Source organism: Alosa sapidissima, chromosome 7, assembly GCF_018492685.1.
Source record: "Alosa sapidissima isolate fAloSap1 chromosome 7, fAloSap1.pri, whole genome shotgun sequence".
Taxonomy (NCBI): Eukaryota; Metazoa; Chordata; class Actinopteri; order Clupeiformes; family Clupeidae; genus Alosa; species Alosa sapidissima.
Window position 1 is genome coordinate 36,288,992 of NC_055963.1, and position 11,597 is coordinate 36,300,588.

At 40.9% G+C, this 11,597-nt stretch overlaps 1 long non-coding RNA gene across 1 annotated transcript; it reads right to left on the reverse strand.

Moving 5' to 3' along the window:
- Nucleotides 1-272: 272 nt before the first annotated feature.
- Nucleotides 273-10,453, reverse strand: LOC121713476. Its single transcript, XR_006032830.1, has 3 exons — nt 10,443-10,453; nt 8,787-8,872; nt 273-283 (listed from the first exon to the last, which is right to left on the reverse strand). It is a non-coding gene; the product is annotated as an uncharacterized LOC121713476 (long non-coding RNA).
- Between the last annotated feature and the right edge of the window lie 1,144 nt (nt 10,454-11,597).

The window sequence follows — 11,597 nt, forward strand, 5'->3', positions numbered from 1 at the left end:
TGTATTATTCACAACACATATTTACAGAGCAATACTGTATGATAATGAGGTTGGCCTATCTCACCAGAAGACATCAAGTAGGCCCAGGACTGAGTTATCTCTCAGTAGAGGGACCAGAACAAGGAGCAAATGGTCACTTTATGCATGAGCGGGTGTTGGGGATCTTTGGCCATGGCCAGCTAAGACAATACAGATCAAACACAGGCATCCACACATGTAAATTGACTGCAAAAGGCATTCTTGAGAAATGCATAAGGTTTGGGCAAAAGACGGGCCTTACACACTTAACTCGCTGCTATCCTTAGATCTTTCATACTGGTTTGAAGTAGTTAACTGGCTACTAGCCCTAGATCTTCCACACTGGTTTAAAGCAGTAGTGTGTAGCTGCTTGCACTTAACTAGCTGGTATCCCTAGATCTCCCACACCGGTTTGAAGTAATTAACTAGCTACTATCTCTAGATCTTCAATACAAGAACTCTGCATGTTGTCAAGAGATGGGTCCTCGGCAGTCCATTTATTGCTGCCCTCAGGTTCTCCATGGTTCTCTCCAGCAATAAATGGACCCTGTTGTCTCTTTTTGGAAGGACTATCTCCTGGTCTATCTCATCTATCTCATACCGTAAATATTTGTTAAATGTTCTTATAAACAACCACACAAGTTTATTCTATTTTGTGAAGTTCTATAGAAACAGTTACTTAAACAGTCACACTGTTATGTTTTCCAGAAGAAAATGGCATGGCACTTGGTGTTCTCAATATGTTAAAGCAACATCCAGACAGTTTCCGCCCCCTGTTCTCAATTCAGCCTAGCCCAATAACGTGGGAGTTCATGGTCAAGTGTTTTCAGTCCTTCACAGAGTCTGCAAAATTACACAGAACAGAATAGGCAAGATTTAAGTGAAATTTCTTCATGATTCCTTATTCACTTTTGTGCTGTGCATTTGTATCTTTGTATGAGAATTGAAGAAAGGGAAAAACATCCAAAATATTCAATATTAATAATCAACTGACCCTGTCCTTTTTCCATGAGCTCTGTGTCAGCTTCAAGCACTGGCTTTGGTGAAGAATCAGTCAGTAGTGAAAAGACTATTGGTGAGAGGAAATTTGGTAGTGGACCTCCATGTACCATACTTACAGAGATGGCCCTGCCAGCTACAGTATGTAGTACCAGTCCTCCCGTAGAGCTGCTGACATAAGCCATAAAGACATAATCATGAGCAGACATACATCATATACATACATGTTCCATAACAGCATTAATGACCAATGTACAGTGTGCTGTGCAGGAGTTTGTGAACCCTAAAATTAGCTGGCCATAATGTGGTATGGGAGGAAGCTAAATGACAGTGTTGTAGCGAAATGTGATATTGAGCGCTAGCCTGGCTAGTCTTATTAATCCCAAAGGTTCACTTACGTTTGTACACAGCCTTTTGAGTGTTTCATGGCTGTTTTCAACAAAGCCGTGAAATGTAATAATTTCTTTTGTGCTGTTAGGGTCACACTGTGCTTGTCTAGACTGATGACTTGGATGAAATTAATAACATACTATATAATTGAATAATGCAGAAAACTAGGCAATTGAAAAGGGTTGACAAACTTTAGCACATCACTGTACATACATATTTACAAATACATATACAATATATATTGTCCAAATTTCGTTTATGTCAATATTCCATTTCACCTGTTGACGCAAACGAACAAACAGAGTTTTCCCCAAAAAAAACGATCAGCCCAGAGTTTTTAAAAACTCCGTTTGTGGGGGGATAAAACCTCCGTTTGCGTCTACATGACAGGGTCAAACGCAGAACAACATCTCCGTTTGCGTCTACATGACAGGGTCAAACACAGAACAACATCACCGGTTGCGTCTACATGACAGGGTCAAACACAGAACAACATCTCCGTTTGCATCTACATGACAGGGTCAAACACAGAACAACATCACCGGTTGCGTCTACATGACAGGGTCAAACACAGAACAACATCTCCGTTTGCGTCTACATGACAGGGTCAAACGCAGAACAACATCACCGGTTGTATCGTTTTCGTTGACGTCTAAACAGGGCCTAATGGGCAGTCGTACCAAAGGTAATTTTTAGGGTCATTGAGAAGTCGGAACAATAGACCATCGGAGAAATGGGCAGTCCCCGTACACGGCCCCTTTTAGGGTAAATATGACCTTGTCGATTAAATGAAACCTATGGAGCTGCATCGAAGTAAGGAGCAAAAAAGGCTTATACTTACTAAATCTTTAAACAAACGTGAATAAAAGGCACAAAATAAGGTTGGTGTGAGAGTCATCTGTGTGTTCATGGAATTAAGGTGACCATTACATGTTTTGCTATTTCCAGTTTACTAACAGGAGTGTCATGAACGAGTAGTCACAGTCAAGCTGCCCGTGGTTGACTGTATAACTAAGTTCGGCAAGCTTAACTTTATATGTCATAATGTCAACTAAACACAAGTCAACCCTTAATTCTATCACTTGAAATACGAACGTAATTCCTACAACTAGGTGAGAATGCTATGTTATACTATATTTAGGTTTTGGGTTGCCGGGTTTTAGCCTATCACAAAACGGTGTTCGTGTATGTGTAGGGTGTATTTCATACACAATCATATATATTTCTATACAATAATAGAAAAAATGAATGAATCAATGATTTTAAAATGAAGTTTGACGGCCATGCAAATTACAGGAGTTTTTCAGGAGAAATAACCAAACGGGAGGCTGCCGGGAGATGACCTTGAAATACGGGAGAACCCAGGAAAAACGTGAGTGTTGACAGGTATGGTCAGAACCAGTTGGTTCAACCCAGCAGGTTGAGCAGGGTCATCTAGAGCAGTGGTTCCCAACCTGGGGTCCGCGGACCCCACTAGGGGTCGCCAGAGATTACAGGGGGTCCGCACAATGCTGCCTTGGCTAAGATTGTAAGGTAGGGCTGATGGAACGAATTTCTAAAGTTGAATATAGTATGAATAAAACATTCAAAAAATCAATACTATTTGAATTTGGAAATTACTACTCGAATGTGGTGTTTTGGGGAGTTTTTTTATGTGTTGGCTAACTTCAGCGAATATGTAAAAACGAAATGCTTTTGTTACATCTAATGCACAATCTAAATATGGCAGAAGCGATGCACCCACGGAGATCACCACTCCTGACCATTTCAGCGATGTGTGGAACGTTTTTGGATTTCCATCAGAAAATGGAAAAATAACAATTAGCTTAACGATGTTGTAATCTGCAGAATATGTAGCAGCGAGCAGCCTGGGTGCACATCTGATAACGCTACACCCTGACAAGCTAGGTAGGTAAACAAGTATATCTTATTTAAAATGTGTGAACTCTGAACTCTGTGTCTTTGCATACACAGCTCAAGTTGTGAACAAGCAATATCCTACAAATGATTTAAAGTTCTCAAACTATGAGAGTTTTATGAAGTGCTGGCAAAAACATCTGGAAATATAGCTGCAAGCAGCAATGTGGGGGCCAAGCAGTTGAGCATGAGTTGTCATGGCAACCCAATGTTGTTACATTATACACACACCCAATTAACCCCCCATCCCACACACACACATATACACAGATAAACCTCCTTTCCCACACACCCCAATAACCCCCAACACATACGCATACCTCAAACATCACCAAATTTATTGTGCGTAGTCAGGTTGTAGTCATTTGTCCACATACCAAGTTTGGTGTCGATACGAGAAAGTGTTGATAATTATAGCACCCCTAGTGGTCAAAAGTCACCAAATTTATTGTGCGTCCTCAGGTTGTAGTCACGAGTCCACATACCAAGTTTGGTGTCGATACGAGAAAGTGATGCAAATTATAGCACCCCTAGTGGTCAAAGGTTGCTAAAATTATTGTTTGTCCTCAGGATGTGCTCCCGAGTCAATGAGCCAAGTTTGGTTTCGATACGTGAAAGCATTGAAGAAATATGAGCCCACTTCCTGTGATTATAGCGCCACATAGTGGTCAAAATGTACCACATTTCTTGAGCGTCCTCCTGATTGGGTCATGAGCCCATATACCTAGTTTGGTTTTGATATGTGAAAGCATTGCTGAGATATCACTTCACTTCCTGTTTGGCGGCTTCGCCTCCAAACTTGATTGGTCGTCACAGGCAACCGGTTTTGAATATGTCTCCAAAAAGCAATGCGTTTATGAGTCAAGGTCTGACGATCATCTACGTCAAGTTTCATGAAAATCGGAGAAACTTTGTGACCTTTGATGCCTTTTAAATGTTTTTGGTGAAATCCAATATGGAGGTCGTATTAATTATGTTGACGTCAACTTAGCTGTTTTTGATTAAATCCAATATGGCAGCCTGATCAATTAAGTTTACCTCATAAATTCACATCTGCGTTGAGTTCGGTCTCATCCAAGGATTCCAAATATACCTTAATGTTCAAAATGTGATGTACGGTAAATGCATAGATGCAATTCAAACTTTGAAACGTTGGTGGCGCTAGAGCACTCCAGGTGCAGACATCAAACTTTGATAAATTAAAGATATGACTGTACTGAATCAATGTGCCAAATTTCTCAACTTTTTACTGTACGGTTCAATGGCAAATGAGCGTTTCGTTATAATAATAAGAAGAAGAATACGTAGAATCACTATGGGTTGCCTCGCAGCTTCGCTGCTTGGCCCCCAATGACCATCATTCTAACTTTCACTCACCTGATGAGAACTTTGTGAATTGTGAATTTGGACGAGTGAATAAAAAATAGAAATAATTATCCCAGGAAGTCCTAGAAATATGACTTGAATAGAAGTTAGTTATACAGATTGAATGGAGGAAATTACGGAGGTTATAGTTTGACGATGTCGTACTCCCCTGTGGGCCAGATGCTATATACTGTACCACGGACATGTTTTGGGGGGCCACCCAAAATGAGGTGGCGGGCCGTAGTTTGGTGGCCACTGATCTAGAGGATCAGCCAGCGGCAGGGGGCCTCATATGGAGCCAGGAAGCTGTTTTGTTGCTCATCTCCTTATATGAGCAACACAGACCACTATTCGTTTGAACAAGACACAAGAAGAAAGCTGTGTGGGACATGATTGCAAATGAAATGACAAAGAAAGGGTATCAACTGCATTACTTATGAATTTAGTAATAAATGTATGTTTATTAATTATTATTATTATTATTATTATACAATCAATTTCAGCAATAAGCTATTATAATTATCATTATTATTATAACTACTATTAGTTTTATTTTTAGCAGTATTAATGTTAATCAATGTTATCACAGTTCTTGGGCAAGAACTGCTGCCATATAATTGCGCTTCTGTGTCGCCACAGGAAGAGGAGCAGGTATATGTGGATGATCTCATGTGTGTCTTTCTCTCATGCATTGCTCCATCTAGGTGTTCATGAGACAAATGTTGTGTAGCACACAGCATGACAAAATACACATTGGAATCAGGTCAGTGCGGGACATGTCAAAGATATTTGAGCCTCCTGAATCTCCCTTTCAGGAGTCCAAAGGCATGCTCAATTACACTCCTTGTTTCTGAGAGTGCAGTGTTAAATTGAGTCTGCACTCTCGTGAGGTGCCCATTATCTTTAAGTGGTACTATAGCCATGGATGCAAAGAGTATGCAGGGTCCTCTAGGACAGTGGTTCTCAACCTTTTTTCAGTGATGTACCCCCTGTTAAATATTTTTTCAGCCAAGTACCCCCTAACCAGCGCAAAGCATTTTTAGTTGAGAAAAAAAGACTTAACAGAGCACTGTGACATCCGTGTCTAATTTATTAAACTTTGGAACCACAACTCCATCCATAAACTTCAACCACGACTCCATCGTTTGAGTTTTGACAGTGATTGACAGGTGATGGCGGGTGGCATGTGACAGGTTGGGTCAAACCATCCTGGTATGGGGGGGGACTCTGGGTTTTTAGGATAATGAAATTGAATAGCCTACTGAAATATAATTTTATTAACTTATATTTTCCTGAAATATTTATTAAATAATTGTTTTAAAAGTATTTTTGCATGGATTCTACTTTTTAAATCTATGTATATTTTAACCATAAGCTGTTTTTAGGGCATTTTTACTACCTTTATTCATAAGGATTTATTCTGGTCATTGTAAGCGCCACACACACATATTATATATCATTCCATGTATTAGTACTAGCATTGATTTTATTTAGATTTTTAAAGAATTAAAATATAAAAAGCGTATTATAAAAATTGACATGTATCTCACCACAGCAAGCTCATTTATTTATATATATATATATTTAGTGATTAAAAATTACATTTCTGCGCTCCATATCTGTGACACGATCTGAACTGATCTGACCTGACTTGACCCAAGTTTGTGTCTGCACTCATGATTCTCTACAACTTTTTACTGCATTGCCATGAACAAAGTAAAGGCAAAAAAAGGTGTTTATTTGCCGAACAAATTGGGATGCAATGTCAGCCTTGAATTAGATGCAATGCAGGAATTTGGTAGGATCTCAAAACCGGATTATGAACATTCTTTGCTATAGAGAAACACACAATAGCGTTGGATTATAAACATGCTTTGCTACAAAAACAGACAAAAACGTGAGGTAAGTCGAGCTATATGAAGTTATTATTTTGCTGTCACTTCGTCTGTTTTATAACCCAGAAGGATGTACTTGGTATTAAATGATAGCTCCATGTCTCCTCTTTCATCTGAGATGCGTGGCATATCTAGCCGATCACAGGTCCGCGAGTAATTCAAATGAGAGTAATGGGTGTGCAGCATTGGTTTTTGTACATGACGTTATTATTTTGCAGTCACTTCGTCTGTTTTCATAAGCCAGAAGGATCAACATACTTGCTATCAATGGATAGCCCTGTGTCTCCTCTTTCATCTGATATAGGCCTATGCTTGCCATATCTATGTGTTCATGGGTTCGCGGGTAATTCAAACGAGAGTAATGGGTGCGCAGGTGAACGCAGAGAAGTATAGACTGTAAATATGGTGCAATTTGATTTAATGTCATGTTTTTGGTCTCGTTGGAAAGCCCCACTTCTGCTCTGTCACGCAATAAAGGGTTCATCTCGGTGCGATGAACAGTTGCGGAGCAATGTAACAGAAAAGAAAGGGTGTGTTTTTTGATGCACTTTGCGTCAATCGGGTTCTAAGGGTTAAAATCTCACGTACCCCCTGGAGTGCCTTGACGTACCCCTAGGGGTACGCGTACCCCCATTTGAGAACCACTGCCCTAGGATGTGTCTATCATTTGGAAAAAGCTTCCTAGGGTCCGCTATAGTACTGGTATGAAGGTCTGACAAATTATACACTCTTGCATCATGGACAGATCCTGCTGAATAGCATGTCATGGAAGCAAACCGCTTGCAGCTGCACTGCGTTTCAACTTTTTCTATTGATATAGGTTTCTGGGTACTCGTTAGGGGCCTTTACGGGAATATGTGTGTACCGCACGTACTACCCCAGGCAAACCTGCAACAATTGAGAATGCTCGGCTAATTTCTTGCATTTTAGCCTCAGATGGCCAGACAATGACACAACCAGATTGTGCCAGACCGGACACAACCCAAATAATCCTCTGAAAACAGTCCTCCACAGTAGACTTCGACACATCAAATCGGTCACTGATAGATTTGCACAGAAAAAATACAGTGGCCTGGGGCATTAGTATTATCATTATTAATTATACATACTGTGTGTAGAACTATTGCTACCAGTGCTCTACGTATAATGTCTCACTGTATCCTCATCATTATTGTTATTATTGTTGTTGTTATTATTACTATTACTGTTGTTCTTATCACCTGAATGCGTCCTGGTTTCTCCTACGGGAGCGTACCTACAGTATGTTCCCCGGGTCCTATGTTCCCCGCTTTGTATGGGACCGGGGAACATAGGACCCTTTTTTAAAACCCTAACCATAATCCTAACCCTAACCCCGAGCGGGGAACATAGGACCCGGGGAACATAGGGATGATCCCGCACCTACAGCGCAATTAAGAGCTGTTTAGGAGCTGGGAGAGATGGGCGCCCAACTCCTTGATTAGTGATGTGTGATGCCATGTCTACTTGCAAATTGGGTTTCTGCACAACAAGTAAGGGAGTCACACACAAAATACTTTACTTTAATGTTGCCTTCAAGCAAGCAAAACAATGCTTTGAAAACATCAGATTCTGTTTTCGCTGGAAGGGCAAGGAGGTAACAGGACAACAGCAAAGAGACTGACTCGGTGGTAGGACTAATGTTATGAGAGTATTCAAATATGGGATATTTACAGGTCAATAGCCTATTACAACAGGAAGACAGTGAGAAAAGTTCAAATAGGCTACGTGGGGGAAACCCGGAAAAAAAACGGGACGGTTGAAAGGAATGAAGGTAGTAGCCTAGTCTACAAGAATGGGAAGCGCAAAACAGTAGGTTGAGAGAGTATAACGAGAAGAACGTTAGATTGTAGCATTGTAACGTTAACAGGCTAGCATTTTAGTGCTAGTGCTAGAACATTTGTGAGTTGACATTACAAGCTAACCGTTGCTTAACAATATTTTTTAGTAGGTTGAAATAATTGCTCACATAGTGTTCATCATTACTGTCAAGAAGCTTTTGCATCAGTGGAATTGAGTTCTGAATAATACATAAACCCTGTTTCACAAGCGCTGTAGTGGCGTCCATATTGTAAACGTAAGAATAACCGTTCGTAAATTCACAGGGAGTTGGAATGCTCGTCTTTTTCGTACTTCAGAGCGTATTCTATTTTTCAGAGCGTCAGATTGAATTTACGAACGCACCCTTAATGAAGCGGAAGTAGATGGGGAACAAAATAGAACGTTCAAGCATTGTTTTTGTTTTTCTTGTTATAAGGGTCTATACACACCTGCCAGTGTTTCTGTTTATCAGACACACCCACGCTCACACGTTCAGAGACAAACACACACACTGCCACAAAAACATTCACAGACACACAAACATGCAAACTGAGCCAGCTGGCTATGGGTGGGGACAGACATGTGACCTCAGGATAATCTGAATCCTGCCGGGGGCTGGAGGACTGAAGTTGAGTTGGGGCTCTAGGTCTCCTCCATACATGAAGGTGCCCCCTCACCCCCCCCACAGCCTTTTAATTGTGCTGCCATGCAGACAGCTTAACAAGATAACTGTTGGTTAATTATACCTCGATTAATCATCCTGAAAAGGCAATTAAGCACTGAATATTTCATAAAGGTGGAGCTTCGCTCTCACCTGTGAAACATTTATTAGCAGTTAATCGCCTCGGGAGGTAATTGATGTAATCGAGATTAGCAGAAACGTTATAATTTCCTCATCATATCAATCACGGAGAGGGGGGCGAAGAGGAGTGATGAAGAGGGAGGGAGAGAAGAGAGTTGTGAAAGAGAAGAAAAGTTTCAGAAGGAGAATGATCAAGACCGGTAGTCTCAGCCGCTGTGACAAATGATGTCTGTGCAGTGTGTGTGTGTGTGCAGGGCTGTAGTCAGGAGTTTTCAAATACCAAGGGCAAGAGTGGCCAGGCTGCCCCGCTCCCCAGTGCTACATTGATTAACAATACGTTTAGTTGTGTGTGCGTGTGTGTGTATGTTTCTGTATGACAAAAACCTAGCTAACGGGAATGTGAAGTGTTGAACTGTAACCTAGTCTACATTGATTATAGTTTGTGTGCACACTTTTTTCAATTACAACCACCCCGGAATTCCGCTACATCAATGCTTCAAAGCAAGCGAGCTGTGTGCGTGTGTGTCAGAGATAGAAAGAATGTGAACATCTACCAGCCACTAACAGACAAATGGTTATATTCACCACCTCCGTCCCTGAAGTGCGTGTGTGTGTTGGGAGTGGGACTGGGTTGTTTCTATCTCTCCTATCATTTTCTCTTTCCTGGGTGTGTGTGTGTTGGGACTGAGTAATTTCTATCTCTAAATCCTTTTTTCTCTGCACTTTTCAAGTTCTAAAATGACTAAATAAGTCTAAATAATTGTTCACTGTATCCATAATTGATATTATTTGACAAAATGTTATGTTAGGATCATGCTTATGAAAAAGACAACCGATACATCATAACATTAATTACCCATCCAACATAACATTAGTCAGTGACTAATCAGTCAGTATAGGTTAGCTGCGTCGCCTACGTTACATTCTAGCACGAGACTGTAGTGTGTTCTGATCCATGGGGTCATTCTGGGCAGCAGCTCTACTGGATCCATGGGCTACTTCACCACCTTTTTTTCTCACCTCTCTTGCTCTTTGTCTGTAGTTCCACATCTGTTAGCTGTACAAACGTTACTTTGTTTTTTTAGCCTCTCACTGATTTTTATTCAGGTGAATAGACACCACATCAGACAGAAATTAACATGACAAATGTAAAAAAAACGGTCAAATAACCTAGTAGTTAATGTATATTGGACTGAAGTTTATGTGAGCTGTAAGACTCTATGGTGTGTTGGATGTAAAAATAGAACATCTAACATTACTGTGCTCTCCTTTTGAGACAGATTGTCAGCCAGTCAGTTTGTATCTGCAGCTGTGTCATGTGATGCTGAGGTTGCAGTGGCCTCGGTCTAGTCAGTTCTATTGAACTTAATTAATGAAAGGAGACCTGAAGAGAAACACGCTGAGCACTTAACCTCAGTGTACTCAGTGGTAGATGCGGGCGTGTGTGTTTGAATGGGTTGTAAAAAGGCTGAGTGTTTGAAGGAGGGTTTGTGTAGGGCTGTGTGTTTAAACTGACACCTGTCCTTTTCTGTTGCACTGGTAGTGCAATATTGTGCAACACACATGAGCTAAGGGTCCCTATGGGTATCATGCCACACACATGAGCTAAGGGTCCCTATGGGAACTCTATCATGCCGCACACATGAGCTAAGGGTCCCTATGGGTATCATGCCACACACATGAGCTAAGGGTCCCTATGGGAACTTAATCATGCAACACACGTGCGGTAAGGGTTTCTATGGGAACTCTATCATGCCACACACGTGATCTAAGGGTTCCTATGAGAACTCAATCACGAAACACACATGAGCTAAGGGAACTCTATCATGCCACACACAAGCTAGGGGAACTCTATCATGCCACACACATGAGCTAAGGAAACTCTATCATCCCACACACATGCCCATACTGTTGCTTAGAATCATAGGGACATGACATGAAGGGAAGTGATGGGATGCTCCATATGCACTTTGATACACACACACACACCCACACATGGGAATAGTAATAAGGGAGGGGTGTATGGTCTCTAGACTTTATTCTTGCACTGTTGCACCATCACCATGACACTCACTCTCATAGAGCACCTTACCATGCATACAGAATCACAGGCTCAGTCCCTGCCTTGTCACTGCAAGTGCCCCAGGCTTATTCATCCCTAAGCACACTATGTGGATATTTTATTTAGTATTTTTTTATCTTCTACTGCTTTCATTGTTCAGTGTTTTTTTATATTTATATACTTATATCACTTTTTCTGCTGTAAGTGCATGTTGTGTGTGATGTCTGTATGTTAGTGAGACATTGAATTTCCCCTTGGGGATCAATAAAGTATCTATCTATATGGGGAGTTGTTATGGAAAGATATGATA